The 15,934-nt window shown below is 40.2% G+C and overlaps 2 long non-coding RNA genes across 3 annotated transcripts in view; one reads left to right on the top strand and one right to left on the bottom strand.

Annotated features, from left to right (window-relative positions):
• The window catches only part of LOC122553660 (uncharacterized), a 154,650-nt gene that overhangs the window by 45,762 nt on the left and 92,954 nt on the right, over positions 1 to 15,934 (top strand). The window lies entirely within an intron of this gene.
• LOC148149415 (uncharacterized) overlaps positions 1,152 to 15,934 on the bottom strand; it is a 43,987-nt gene continuing 29,204 nt past the window's right edge. The window contains exon 3 of the long non-coding RNA XR_015757766.1: positions 1,152 to 1,486. This is a non-coding gene — a long non-coding RNA (uncharacterized LOC148149415). The remainder of the gene's footprint in view (positions 1,487 to 15,934) is intronic.

Raw genomic sequence — 15,934 nt, 5'->3', positions numbered from 1 at the left:
TTGACCCAGTGACATTGAGCGAATAAGGCTATAGATCGAAGCACTGGTTTGACACTTTGAACTAGCCAGCTTTGACCAAGACAATTTCACTGCATCAGATCCTATTTTGCTTATGTTCCAATACTGGGCACCCTTGGGCCTGGATCTTGGTTCTTTTACTGATCATGCTGAATAGAAATTATTGGGAGCAAAGTGTGTAGAGCTTTTTAACAGAGACTGTATTTTTGTCTTGCTGACTCTTCAGCTCAGGCATTCTGTTCCCTTTATTAAACCAACTTCATTTGGAAAAAGTGCCAGAGGAGGATCAGTTGAGGCAGATCAGCAAATCCTGCATTCCGTTAAGAGAAAGATGCGAAAACATTTGCTTTGTGCCTCATTATTGCATCAACTCCACCTCATGCTGGGTTCCATCGGTTAATTTAACTTCTGCTCTTGTAGCCACTGTATTCATATGTTTGGCCCAGCTCAGCTTCTGCTCAATGGTAATACATTTAATCTTGAAAGTGGGGATTCAGTATTGGTAATGCCATTAAACGACAAGGTGTATTGTTAGATTCTCTCTTGGGATACACTATCATGGGTTGGCACATATGGTGTGAATATTATTGGCTACTCATCAACCCAGGCCTGGATGTTGTCTAGGTCTTGCTGCATGTAGACTTGGGATGTTTTGGTATCTGAGGTAATGTTGTATGTTGTGCAATCATCAGTGAACATCCTACTTCTGACTGTATGATGGAGGGAAGGTCATTAATGAAGTAGCTGAAGATGGTTTAGTCAAGGACACTACCCTTAGGATCTCCTGCAGTGATTTGCTGGAGCTGAGATGACTTACCTCCAACCAACAAAACCATCTTCTTATGTGACAGGCATGACTCCAACCAGCAGCGAGCGTTCCCCCGATTCTTACTGACTCCAATTATGTTTGGGTTCCGTGATGTCATCAAGGAGAAAGTGAGGACTGCAGATGCTGGAGATCAGAGCTGAAAATGTGTTGCTGGAAAAGCGCAGCATGTCAGGCAGCATCCAAGGAACAGGAGAATCGACGTTTCAGGCATAAGTAGGGCTTATGCCCGAAACGTTGATTCTCCTGTTCCTTGGATGCTGCCTGACCTGCTGCGCTTTTCCATGATGTCATACACAGTCAAATACGACCTTGATGTCAAGGGCACCGATTCTCATCCCATCACTGAAATTCAGCTCTTTTGACCATGTTTGGACCGAGGCTGTAATGAGGTCAAGAATGAAGAAGCTCTGATGGACTTCAAACTGAGCATCAGCGAGCCAGTTCTTCGTTTGTAAGTGCTGTTGATAACGCTATCAATGATTCCTTCTGTCACATTGCTGATGATCAAGTGTAGACTAATGAGAGAATAATTGGTCACATTGGGTTTGTTCTGTTTTTTTTGTGCCCAAGTCAGACATGTGCAATTTTTGACATTCAACAATAGAATCAGCTGTCAAAGCTCAGCAAGTCTGGCAGTGTCTGTGGACAGAAAGCAGAGTTAACATTTCAGGTCCAGTGATCCTCCTTCAGAATTTTTCACAGTGTGTTATTTGTACTGGAATTAGACTGTTATCAGGTCCATAAATCTTTTGAGGTTTCAAACTGAATTCACTGCTTCAGATTAGCAATGGCTGTCCCCAAACAAACCGGAGTCACTCAGATTCGAAAGGAACTGCTGCAGATTACTTCCACATCTTTTATATGTCATTACATATTATCATTGAACCAGTAACGGTGCAGAACCTCATAATTCACCTTTAATGTGAAACCCATTAAATACCAAAGTACTTTTTACATCACAATTCTGTTTCCATTTCAAGCTTCACAATTATTTAAAAATCTACATATTTACCAAACTTTGAGATAGTATTATTGATTTATCACTAAGGTTCATTGGTAATAGAATTATATATATTATATATAGACACATTTACATATTACTATAAAATTGATTGATATACAATATAATTTGGATTCCTTAAGATGGAGTATTATGTCAAATTTTATGTAAAACAGTGGTCAAGAATTTTTTTCTTTATATATATATATGTGTATAAAAGATTGTAATTGTTGTTACAATATGAGATGAGCAGCTGAGCCAAATCAAACTTGCTACCTCTGCAGTAAAATTAAACTATTGATGATTCCCAATAATTACTCCAATGGTCCTTAATCAGACTTTTGAATGACCAGTCCCAGACTTTGTGAATAATTAATCTTGGCTTGAATCTCAAACAAAAGATTTAACTATTTACTAAATATACAATAAATTCAGTAGAGAAAAATTTAAAGCCCATCAAGTTAAGCTGGATAATGTTGAAACTTTAAACCTGAAACATTTATTTTCAACCCCTATTCAAACACAAAACAGACAAATGAACACATTTAGGGATAAATAAACGAAAATAACAAACTGGCCAGATTACTTAAATAGCTTTCATGATGCTTTGTTTCACAGGTGTAGATGTGGAATCCTTGGTTGATTTTCTGAAACATTGGTATCAGGATCTCCTCTATTCAATGAGGCAAAGGCAGCAATATGTATAACTCAGCTTTCTACTCTTTGGCTTCTGAAACAAGTGTTGCACATAAGTCAGGGAGCTTTCTAAACACTTATGCTATCTCAACAGCAGCCAAAAACCATCTCCTGAGAAAACTTAATTAAACAAAAAGTTTCAATTCAGATTCTATCCTGACAGAATTATCAACTGTCCCTGAGGTCTCAATTACCATTCAACAACTGCCATGTGCTTGAACATAGGGTCTATTCTTGACTTGCCAGAACCAATTCCCAGGTACTGACCTCATTAATAGCTAACTTCTGCTATCTGTTTACACACAGTATTCTTTCTGACATCACCGTGTCTCTTGGAACCCCTTTAAGCACGGATAACCTACATTTAACCTCCAGAACTGGCCTCAAACAAACAAACAAAGCTTGTTCAATCTTGTTCTTTTCCCTTTACCACAAGCTGTCCCAAAGTCCATCAATCATTTCCAGCCCACAGCTCCCAGTTTACGGCTCTAAACCAAAATTGATAAAATGATAATCAAGTCAGCATTGTTTCTAACATTGCTATTGCTTTTGTTTATTGTGTAAAACTAATTATTTAACTTACATTTATTTTAGAGACTTGTGATTAATATATAGGAAAATAATATAATAGTATATTCAGAAATAATATAACCAACACAATTTCTTAGAATTCCAGCTCATAGATCTCACATGGAGATCACTGTGGCTAGAATCCTCAACGTCAAGATGAATTGAATTTATTGTCACGTGTACCGAGGCACAGTGAAAAGCTTTGTCTTGTGACCAATTCAGGAAGATCACAGTTAAGTAGCATAATATAAGTAAATAATAGGTAAACAGGGCCAAAAATAAAAACACAAGTACAGGCGAATGTTAAGAGTTTGTGGGTCCATTCAGTATTCTGACAACAGTAGGGTAGAAACTGTTTCGAAATCGGCTGGTGCGTATGTTCAGGCTTCTATACCTTCTCCCCGATGGTAGAGGTTGTATGAAAGCATTGCCAGGGTGGGATGGATCTTTGAGAATGCTGGCGGCCTTTTCTTGACAGCAGGCCTGGTAGATGGGAGGTTGGCCTTTGTGGTTTTCTGGGCCAAGTTCACTACGCTCTGTAACCATCTCCAACCTTGAATGCTACACAGTTGCTACACGAAGTAGTGATGCATCCAGACAGAATGCTCTCGATGGCACACCTATAAAAGTTGGGGGGGGGGCATGAGTAACATCCTGCCGAAAATCAATAATGACTTCCTTGGTTTTGATGGCATTGAGAGCTAGGTTGTTCTCAGTGCACCATTTTCCAGGTCTTCCACCTCTCGTCATTGCTGTGTCATCGCCATCTGAGATTCAACCAACTATGGTGATGTCATCAGCGAACTTGTAAATGGCTTTAGTCTGGTATATGGCGACGCAGTTATGGGTTTACAGTGAGTATAGTAGGGGGCTGAGTATGCACCTCTGGAGGGCTCCAGTGTTGAGTGTTAGTGAGGATGAAATATTGTCCCCAATCTTCAGTGATTGTGGCCTGTGGGTCATGAAACTGAGGATCCATTCGCAAAAAACGGATATCTGCGCAATTTCATCAACAGATGCCTAAGGGAAAGACAACAGAACAAAAACATGCTGCAACCCAAAGGTCTAGCCACACTACCATACATCAAGAACATCTCTGAAATGACAGCCAGACTACTGCGACCACTAGGACTTATAACAGCACACAAACCAACAACCACTCTCAGACAACAACTCACCAAAACGAAGGATCCGATACCCAGCATGAGCAAAACTAATGTAGTGTACAAAATCCCATGCAAGGACTGCACAAAACACTATATAGGACAAACAGGAAGATAGCTAATGATCCGCATCCACGAACATCAACTAGCCATGAAACGACACGACCAGCTATCCTTAGTAGTCACACACGCAGACGACAAGCAACATGAATTTGACTGGGACAACACTACCATTATAGGGCAAGCGAAACAAAGAACAGCCAGGGAATTCCTAGAAGCATGGCACTCATCCACAAACTCCATCAACAAACACATAGACCTGGACCCAATATACCGGCCACTACAGCGGACAGCTGAAACTGACAACCGGAAGCGGCAGGGACAGGCCACTATAAATGCCGGAGGAAACACCACAGAAGCGCTTCACAGGAGGCTCCCAAGCACTGAGGATGTCACCTAGACAGGGGACGAAACGTTTGCAACAAAAACTTCCAGCTCGGCGAACAGAACCACAACAACGAGCACCCGAGCTACAAATCTTCTCACAAACTTTGAATGAGTAGAATTCTTATGTAGCTGTTCTTGGCATCAAGATTTTCTAGGGAGGAGTGAAGGGTGAGTGATATGGCGTCTGACGTGGATCTGTTTGTCCGAATGGCAAATTGGAGTGGGTCAAGTGTAGTGGGGAGGCTGGAGTTGATTAATGCCTTTCAAAGCAATTCATGACCACCGAAGTTAGGGTCACTGGGCAGCAGTCATTGAGACATGCTGCATGAGCCTTCCGAGGCACCGGCATGATGTTGGCCTTCTTGAAACAGGCAGGGACAGTAGCCTGCTGCAGGGAGAGGTTGAAGATGTCCGAGAAGACCTTTGCCAGTTGATCTGCCCATGCTCGGAGTGCACAGCATGGTACTCCATCTGGTCCCATCGCTTTCCTTGGATTTATGTGAAGGAAAACTGATCTGACCTCTGATGCAGTGACTGTTGGGATAGGTTCATCAGGACCTGTTGGAATAGGGGTTACCTCTCTGCCAAAATTCTGCTCAGAACGAGCATAGAAGCCGTTGAGACAATCAGGGAGGGATGTGTCATCATCTACTATTTTTCACTGTCTCTTTTTAGAACCTGTGATGTCATTCAGTCCTTGCCATAGTTGCCAGTTATCTGTCTGGGTCTCTAGTTTGGATCGGTATTGGTCCTTGGTTGTCTTAATGGCTCTGTGAAGGTCATACTTGGATTCCTTATATTTGAGTGGGTCTCATGCCTGGTTTTTAGCATGTTCTGTTTGTCCTGATTCATCCAGAGTTTCCTGTTGGGAACACCCAGAGTGACTTCCTCGGTACGCAGTCTTCTGCACATTAAGCCGGGAGAAGAAACACGGCATTGTGGTCGGAGTTCCCGAAATGAGGGCGGGGGATAGAGCGGTAGGCATCTTTCACAGTGGTGTAGCAGTGGTCTAAAATGTTTGGCCCTTGGTTGGGCAGGTAATGTTCAGGTGGTACTTGGGCAACACCTTCCTTCTGAGAATGTTCTGCTCTGATGCAGCTTCACCTTTCTGGGTTTGAACCCCTGTAAACTTTGGGATTACAGGCAGGGGCAGATGGAGGGGCTGCATAGCTCTGGTGTAACCTGAGAGGAAGATTTTGGGGGTCCTGAATATGGCGGATCTTCCTTATGTGTGCCAAGTGGTGCCACCCTGTTTGCCTGGATGAGGTCCCTTGTTCCCCTTTCATTTTGATGCTGAGGCCTTTATGTCCAGAGAGTTGGAGTGCAGGCCCATGCACATATCAGGAAGCCATAGAATGTGCTAGATTTTAGTCTCCATGACAGTAGTCAAGTTGTCCACAGTGTTAGCCATTTGGAAGCATGCTGGGGCCAGCAAGGTTTTGAAAACATTGATGGACTCCATCAATGCTTTGATCCAGTTTACTGACTGCCTCTGACAAACCTGCCTGCTGTTCCTTTGCAATTTGGCAAAGTCGCTAATGGCTGAGACCATGGGATCTTCTGCCTGGGGCTGAGCAAGGCTGGTTTCTGCCAGTCCTGTGAGTGTCAGCATCTGGGAGTTTTGTTCTTCGACCACTGATGAAAGCTTGTCAGTGATGTGCTCATCATAGGGTGCTCCTAAACCAATCTAGTCAGAGTGCCTATTGAGAAGAAATTGGACGGTATAAGTGAAAGCCTTCCTGATGCATCCTCTGAGCTTCGATCCTCTGCATCTCCTCAGAACTGAAGGTGGAGTTGGGAGCCCCTGGCACTGGCCTCTCACTGACAGTTGTTTGCTGGGGTGCCACTAGAATCAGCTTAATAGTAGAGAGGAAATTAGGTGAGTAACAGGGATGAAACTTTTTGCATTTTAAGAATGAAATTATACTGGTGGCAATAGGAAGAGCAGGACACTGAAGGTTACTGGGTTGATTGGCCATTGAGGTCTCCCTGGAGCTCTCCTCCAGGCAAATTGAAAATGTTCAACTCTTGAGGTGTGAGGAATTTGATAAATGCCACCCCTGCACCCCGTCCTCAAGTCCCACTGGTCTAGGACCATTAGACATGGGTGTGCATCAACGTTTCCTGCAGTGAGACAAAGGAAAGGATTGATTATGATAGAAGTACTGTAATTGGAAAGCAGATGGTGGTGATACAGGAGGGGGAGAGTGGAAGAATGATCCAAATGAGTGAGTGGGGAAGCACAGATTGCTAAGAGGGCTGGAGATAATAAGAGTCACTGAGAGGGCATAATGCATTAAATAGTAAGAGTTGTAGTCCATGAGCTTTGTTGAGATACATGTGCTGTGTTAAGGGTGAAGTGGTTGACGGCCTTCTAAGAGAAGGTGATGGTACATACCCTCTGGAAATACTGAAGATCAGAGCTTTTTCCTGCACTGATGGGTGTTCCTGTTATCTTAGGGTATGGCGCTAACCTGAGTACTTTCTGGCTTGTATCTGGTGGCACCTTTCATAGCAGTCAGTTGGATAAAGGACACCTCTTATAATAACATTAGATTTTGGCTCTGCTGGTTAACCTATAAAACACAATGATTTACTACAACTAGCCATACTTAATTACCGAGTACATGACACAGACTTTACATGCCTCACTCCCCATTTCAATTGCTGGCCATGTCCCTGCAGGTTCCCCACTCCATGTCTGATTCCTCCTTTAGCACTCATCTCTTAAAGATGTTCTAAAGGGCCACCTACTATAGCCCTCCTCTTCACTCTTTCCACCAGCACCTCCAGGTTCCTGTCTGTGAAACATGCTATGAGCTTTCCTTTCCAGACCGTGTATTTGAAAATGATAGTCAAATGGTGCAGTGTCGGGGCCAGTTTCTGGCTTGCAACATCTGAATTAGAGTATAGCTGGATCTTTAATAATGTCACAAGAGGCAAGAACACCACAAGTTTGGAGCAGCACTAGGCATGTCTGCCTGTCTTGTTGCATTATTACTCAAAAACGGCACAGATGAACCTGGATGCATATTTAAAGAGGTGAAGAGAAAGGTCACTCTGAACCATATTTGACCAGGCGCAATGAATCTCACTACAAAAACAAATCACTGAAAATGGAAAAAAGTCTGCTCAAAAAATAATAGCACCCTAATCAATGGTTTGCGTTTCTACTCCCTCTGCCTTCTGTTTGTACCATTGTCAATTTTCCCTGTTATCGAATACCCCACTACTTTATGTCCTACTATATATATCAAAACAATTTTGCTTGAAGTTATGTAATTATTGATTTTTTAAAAAGATAGTTCTTTAAAAGAATTAAGGTTCTTATATTTTATAATTCAAGTAGGTGAAAATTACTGGATCTTTGTGGAAAGATTATGCATATGGATTTGTTAAAAACTGAAAGAAATGTAATGGGTGAGTTGTAAAGGTTTGTGACTATCAAGCTTCATAACTTCATGCAAATACCAGAATTAACACATGCTGGAAGATTGTGTACTATACAAGACAGGAACTTGGTACATGATCACTTAGTGAGGAACTATAAACAATTTAATTGTAACCAGCAAGGAAGTCTTTGCAGTGATAATTCAGTTAATTTCCTGTAAGTCAATACAATCGGAGACTAGAGATAGCTTTCTAGCCTCTAACTCATTGGTCGTTTTACTCCTCATGCAAAGCAATATGGACAAAATTGCTACTGGTTTCTTTGATTTGATTTATATTGTGTATTTTTTTTTCATTATTAATCAGATTATATCCTGGCTGAATAAACAAGAGTTAACAGACTAACTTTTAACAGGTAATAGTTTTGTAAATGATGCTGATCAGTTTTAACAAGATAATCTATTGAACTGTGGTTGGATTTTGAAACCCCATGGAGGATTTAAATCAATTCTGTTGAGTATGATCTATCTTTGGAAAGCTTTTTAATCCAATGTTGCAGAAAATTCAACGTTGACCATTTGACTTCGTACCTGCACTGTATTAGGTCAGACACTCTGACGGATTATTGCTTCGGCTTGACTTGGCCTAGCGAAGGATGCAGAATAATTTGATCATTGTAGTGTCCTAACCATTATCAGGGCAGTGCACACTTGTGAGTTAAAGGAGAATATTTTTAAAGCTCAGTTGAATGCTGGTGCCAGAGAATTTTAATGGAACATAAGATGAATGAGTCCCACAGTGAATCTTTGTCAAGCATTTTTTTATTACTTGTCTTCAAGTAGCATTATTAACTTGAACTCATCAAATAATAGAAAATGTATAACAAAAACAGAGTGGTGCCTTGAATCTACTCCTTTTAATAAAGATTTGAAAGTGATTGAATGATTAACACTGGGAGGAGATTCAGAATTTCTTTTTATTTAAGTTTCCTCCACTAAAATATTCTATTTCTGTTAGAATTTTACTACAGTTTTAAATAACAATTTGTTTAAATGTTAATTTCTATACTTTTCAAAAACTTAAATAACTTATAAGAAAATATCCCTGTTGCAAGGTTGCTGTGAAAGTTTTGATTTAAAATGCCACCAATTATCAACCTGAGTGTGGAGGTTTTGCATGTGTAACAGGACTGCTTATTGAGAATTCATTTGTGGAAATGAATGGGCCTCTCAGGATTTTCTATCTTTAAGCCTGAATACAGATTCCAGTCTGGCAAACCTCTGCACCAGCACATGTATTGACAAAATACATCCTTACATAAAAAGATGAAATAATGGGATTGTGAGACAATTACAAATACTTTTTCTCCAATGCAGACTTTTTTTCAGCAATTTATTGTAAATTATTCTGAATTAAATGGGAATTTTAAATGAACATTTTTCTTGTTTTATCAGAGATCTAAATCACATACTTCATTCATGCGATGTCCACCTGTTAGGTTGAAAGTTCATTTGCTCAGGAATTTATGGAAAATATACCTTGATGTGTAAACAGTCAATGCTTCTATATTTTGTTCATTTGTCTTGTGGCTATTTCAAATGTCTGGTTCTGTGGTCCATTTCACTGAGTTTTGATTAAAAAGAAATAAGCAATGTTAAGTGACATAATCTCATGGAAACTGTTGGTCTTACTCACCACAATAGCATTTCACTTGAACATTTGGAATCCACTAGGTAGAGCTGGTGTTTTAGAGGCAACATCCACAAGAGAAAGTTGATTACTTTATGGAGTTCAATGCAGCTAAATGTGAGGTGATGCATTTTGGGAAGAACAACAGGAAGGCAGAGTACTGCGTCAATGGAAAGATTCTTTGTAGTGTGGATGTGCAGAGGGATCTAGGAGTCCATGTACATAGATCCCTGAAAGTTGTCAACCAGGTGGATAGTGCTATTAAGAAGGCATACGGTGTGTTAGGTATCATTCGTAGAGGGATTGAGTTTCGGAGCCGCAATGTCATGCTGCAATTATACAAAACGCTGGTGCGGCCACGCTTGGAATATTGTGTACAGTTCTGGTCCCCATATTTTGGGAAGGATGTGGAAGCATTGGAAAAGGTGCAGAGGAGATTTACCAGAATGTTGACTGTTCTAGAGGGACGAGCTGAGAATAGTTCACAGGTCGGCGCAACATCGAGGGCTGAAGGGCCTGTTCTGCGCTGTATTGTTCTATGTTCTATCACTAAGCACTGTGATTCCTAAAGACTAAGATTGCCGAGTGGATAAAGGAGTTAGTTATAGCTTCAAAACCTGTCGAAGATGTTAAAACAATTGCAGAAAATATGAAGTCATTGTAGCCAAACAACATCCACAAGCATTCGGTGCTGTTAGAAGCCTCGCTGATTTTTCACTACAATTATTTTATTCTTTTTTCCATTTTGAATTATGAACTGGAAATGACTGATAGACTTTAGGACAGGATTGGTTAAAAAGAAAAGAACTGACCTGGGAAGATTTGTTGTTTGTGAGGCCAGGTCTGGAGGCTAATTGCAGGTTGGTTCTTGATTAAAACGTTCAATAGACATAATGCTCCCTAGGAAAAGTGTTGCATTTAAACAGATATTGGCTGTTAGCAAAAATTGGCGATTAACAAGGTCAGTACCTGGAATTGGTTCTGGCAAGTCTACAATAGACCTTATGTTCAAGCAGATGATAGATACTGAATGTAAATTGAGCCCTTGAGAAGAGTTGATCAGTCTATCAGGGTGAAACCAGAATTTAAGTTTTTTTTAAAAAATATGCTTTCTGAGTAATTTGCTTTCGGCTGCTGATGAAGCAGGGTGAAAGCTCCCTTCCTAATCTGCTCCATCAGCTTCTGATAGCCCAAACAGTAGAAAACTGAGTTTGAAGTATTACTTCCTTTTGTCTGGGAGAACCCAGAAGGTGAGCTTTATCAATGTTTTGGGAAAACCAGCCAAGGAATCCACACTTAAGCCTGTGAAAAATGCATTGAGAAAGACATTTACGTAATCTGGCCAGTTTCTTTATTCTCTTTTATTTATACCTTAACAGTGTTTGTTTCTCTGTCTTCTGTGTGAATGGGGTTTAAAACAAATGTTTTGTGTTTAAAGCTTTGTCATTAGTCAACTTACCATGTTGTTTAATTTACTTTCTGCTAATGTTAGTTTGTATTTCATAAATAGTTGTTTCAAATGTAAAACCAGTGTCTGGAAATTAATTATTCACAAAAGTTTGGGATTGGTTATTCAAAAGTCTGCTTAGGAACCATTGGAGTGACCTTTGGGGATTTTTGATGGATTAGTTGTACTGTGTTGCAGGTACAGAGGTAAAAAGGTTGCTTTGGTTGCACTGTCTATCTCAATGTCACAACATTGCAGATACTAGATTTGGCACAGTAGCCAGGATGCAGAAAGCAGGCAAGCTGTATGGGAACTGCAGTCTGTTGTAACCGTCATGAGGCTGTCTTGCATTCCAAGATCTTTGCAAATCTTGTGGTGAGAATGAACAAGAAATTTGGTTGCACTGAAACAGGAGAGGCAGCAATAGGACATAACCAAACAGTAAGCTTGTGCAGCATGATGGAAACAACAACAGAGAGTATGCCAGAAATCTGCATAAATGAACACAACAGCATAAGCCCCATGCGCCTGCCCCTCATTTCAACAAGATCATGACTGGTCGATCCCAGGCTTTATCTCCTATTTTGTGCCAGCTTCTCATCTCCCTGATACTTCAAAAATCTATCCTCTTTCTCTTCAAATACTATCAGTGATCTAGCTTTCATGAGAATTCCAGGCATTCAATACCCTCTCGGGGAAGGAATCCCTTGGCATCTCAGTTTTAAATGAGTGTCCACTTATTCTGTAGTAAGATCCCATAGTTAAACACATGATACTGACAGCAAGGCTGACTGGGGTCAAAATTCAAAGTGGAAAAACCTTCAATCGGGAGGCAAACATAATTCGAATGTACCGGATGTGCAGATGAAGTCAAACAGTGGGAAGCTTTCGCCATGATTAACATACCCCATTAATGACAAGCACACATTCATGACTAAAGACAACGTGGGAGCTAGTGGTAACATCCTACTGTTCAGGATCCTGAAGGATATGAATCTGGATAGTTGGATGCCAACCTACAAAAGCAAAATTAACTACATATTACGGGAAATCCATCACTTATATTGGTCTATTGCTGGTGAAATGCAGTCATGGTAATTCTGCCTGGAAATCATAAGTTTTTTTATGTGGTAATCGTTATTGGACTGTCAATTATAGGGTTATCAAAGTGTACTGATCTTTATATTGTGGCCATTCAGGAGACCATCAAAATACCAATTACAGTAGAAAACACTAAGAATATTTGCATTAAATTAATCTAGGACTTAACAACAATTGTATCAGACAAGTGCAATGCCTTAGGAAACTTCACAGGTGATGTCACACTGTATTTCTGAGAAAGTGCAATTCCACCAATCAACCGTCTGAGAAAGGGAGAGATGTTGACATACAAGAGGAAACTATGAGTGAGCTTGGATGTTATGGAGTGTAGTGGCATAATCTGTCAGGTACACCACACAGATTGGTGCAGCTTTATTCATGCATGTTCTAAAAACGATGGGTATGTTTCAATTCAGGATGTCTAAACCTTCCCTGAAAGAGATGTTCACACAAAATTCCAACATTCGTGGAACTGAATTCCAAATTCATAGGATCTAAATTCTGCTACAATTTGGATCCCAAACTTGATCAGTTCTCTTGTAAAAGGAATCTCAAGAAATTACTACTTTCAGATCCCCATTTGGAAGTTATTGTATGCATATATTTTGTGTTTTTTTCTGCTAAGGATGTTCAAAACTGTGGGTTAAAAGCCAATTACAGCCCTGGTCTGTGTGTGCTAGCAGAAGATGTGCTGAATAACTGAAACATGCATATATATTAGCCTCGGATTGAACACTCGTGTGGTGTGTATGTCTCAGTTGAAGAACTACCCACAATTCACCCTTGCATTGCAAGTAAAATTATTATCGCACTTAGCTAGAAGCCAGCTACCTACCAAGCTTGCCAAACGGGAAAAGGACGAAGGGATTTCAATTAACCTGCAAAAGCTAAGAATCCTGAAATTCAACTGTTTAACTATTAACATACAATTATATACTTTTCCAAGAGAGACTCAGATTAATTGAGCAACATATCGTTTGACTTTTATCTTCTTTTGGACTCACTTCTTACTCCTAATGTGTGTTGTGCTACTCTTTCTTTTTTGTAATAGAGCTTAACGATTTAGGGTGTTTGTCTGCAGCCTGGTAAATCTTGCCTGGGGTTTGGGCCTAGCACTTTGTATGTGAGTTTGGGATTTACTGTGACCTGGATCCTTGGGCTCAGGTGATTTTATAATGTTGCTTTTGGAATGCAGGACTCCTCCATGTGAACCACATAGCCAACTGATCTCTGACATCGAACATACAGCATCTTGAAAGAACATCTGTATTAGGGATTTTGAAATACCACTTAATGCTGCAGACAGATTTTAATGAGTGAGGCTGCTCAATAGTCAGCTTATTTTTTCCATGGAACAGGTAATTTCGTCATTAAATGTGATATTACCCAAGAGCGGATACTCCCCAGGCAAAGAAAACATTTGAACTAAAATGAAGGATGTATTGTTGATTGAGATGATTATGAAATTTTAATTAGCTATTTCTTATAGGTTTTTGCAGGTCGGTATTACCCTAACTAAAAGTAAAGTCACCATAGTTCTACTTTCTCATTACAGAGAGACAGCTGGTGGTGGTTTATCCTGAGAGGTACCATGACTTGGCCAAGTGGAGAGGTTGACATGGAGAGTCCTTCATGGTAACCTCAGCCAGTGCAGGAATTGAGCTAACGCTGTTATCAGTGCCTTGCATTACAAACAAGCCATCCATCTAACTGAGCTATTTGACCACAATGTAGTCATTTGGAGATACAAAGCTAGGGTATTGCTGAAAAAAGATACAAGTTTTTATCTTGCCATCATCAGTACAATTCACAAGAATGCCAATTCAAGGATAAAATCAACAGTCCTAGTGCATGAGAGGAAAGTGTTGAGTTGGTAAGAGGGTTCTGATTATGAGAGGTATTTTCCCTTTGTTTGGCATTCTTGCCAAATGTCCTGATGAGTGCAAGATGAAAAGCTTTGGCAAAATGGAACTTCTTCAGCAATGCACTAACAATACTAATTCAGTAACTAAGCTGTTGGGGACTTATTATGAGAAAATTCAGTAATTGTATTCATTAAAGAAATTGTTAATAAGGAAGCTAAGCTGTTGAAGATTTTTTGAAATGCCTGGACCAATATAATACATTTGAGAGTATCTAAAGAGAAAGAAATAACAAATTTATATATACGTAGCACAGTTTGTAAATGGAGGATACCTTCTGTAAAAGTTGAATTAATGGATGCAATTTGAAATATTTTATGATTCTGTTGAAAGGAAACCAGTGATTTGAAGGTCAATAATCTAATTTCAGTTTCCATAAGGAATAAATGCAGGCTTTGAAAATAAAGGACAACTAGGCAGGGTAGGAGGTGATGAAGTATGATGATATGATGCAAATCCAGTAATTATCATTTACCGAGGTGAACAACTTTACGATTGTAGATATAGGAACTTATGTTGAAACAATGACTGGAAATGTGAATAAATGTAATATTTTTCTTAATATAACTTGTGGATGTGTACTCAGTGACTGTTCCACCTGGATATACCTGGGTACAATGGACTTTAGAATCTAGGCTAAAATCTCTGCTTGACTAATCAACCATTTCTATACCCTTGTTTTCAACCACTCTCGTCTATCTTTCAAAAGACCTTTCCAGTCCTTGATTGTACATTGTACATTGTCTCTAAAAATAGTTTTAAAAATGCTAACCATCTCCCTTGATATTCTTTTCTGCAATGAAACCTTAACCTTCCATTTATTATTTTTAGTTATTTTGTCTCTTTTTTTCCTGTCAGTTTGGCCTTTTGTACATTTCAAAGTACATTTTATAATTGTATAACCTCTCAGAACATTATTCTTCAACTACTGGGGTTTCAGATTACCCTGTATTCATTTGCTGTTGTATTTCTGGGAAATATGAAATACCTTACTTTTTCAAAAGTATTTAAGAAATACTGCGGGGGATCCAAGATGGCGGCGACCCAGTAAGACTGAGTCTATAGTGCTCCTCCCAAGACTTGGGCACAGTGGGTCACCTACCCCCTACCAAGCTCACCAAACCATTTATAAATCATTTATAATAGTTTAGTAACCCAATTAGTTGTGTAATATTACATTTAAGCAACTTAATCCTAAGTTAAAATGACTAAAGGGAAGGGAGCCCGCAGCTCTCAGCAAGCAGGAACCCCTCCCCCACACTCTCCAGCTGCAGCAGAGGCGTCCACAGCCGCCCCGGGGGACTTACCTACAGTAGCAAGTCTTGCAGAAATGCTTTCCAAGCTTGACTCGAAGATCGATGCCTTTATCGTCGAATCCAGAAATCGTTGGGAGTCGCTCTCGGCCGCGCTGCAGAAGCACGACCGTGAAATTGAAGAAATTCAACGCCGAGTCGGAGGGGCGGAGCTAAAGGCCGCGACCTCGGAGACAACCGCTCAATCGGCCGTGGATCAGGTCCGGACTCTCGAGCAGCGAGTCCGGACCTTGGAAAATCATATTGACGACCTCGATAATCTTCAACATATATATAAGCTGGGGGATTTGGTTAATGTTGGTGGGGGGAGGTGGTTACCTTATTCGATTTTACCTCTGTCTTTAGGAGC

This window comes from Chiloscyllium plagiosum, unplaced genomic scaffold (genome assembly GCF_037043375.1).
Source record: "Chiloscyllium plagiosum isolate Xiang-an unplaced genomic scaffold, Cpla_swu_hap1 HiC_scaffold_8, whole genome shotgun sequence".
Taxonomy (NCBI): Eukaryota; Metazoa; Chordata; class Chondrichthyes; order Orectolobiformes; family Hemiscylliidae; genus Chiloscyllium; species Chiloscyllium plagiosum.
This window is presented reverse-complemented; position numbering and strand designations above follow the sequence as displayed.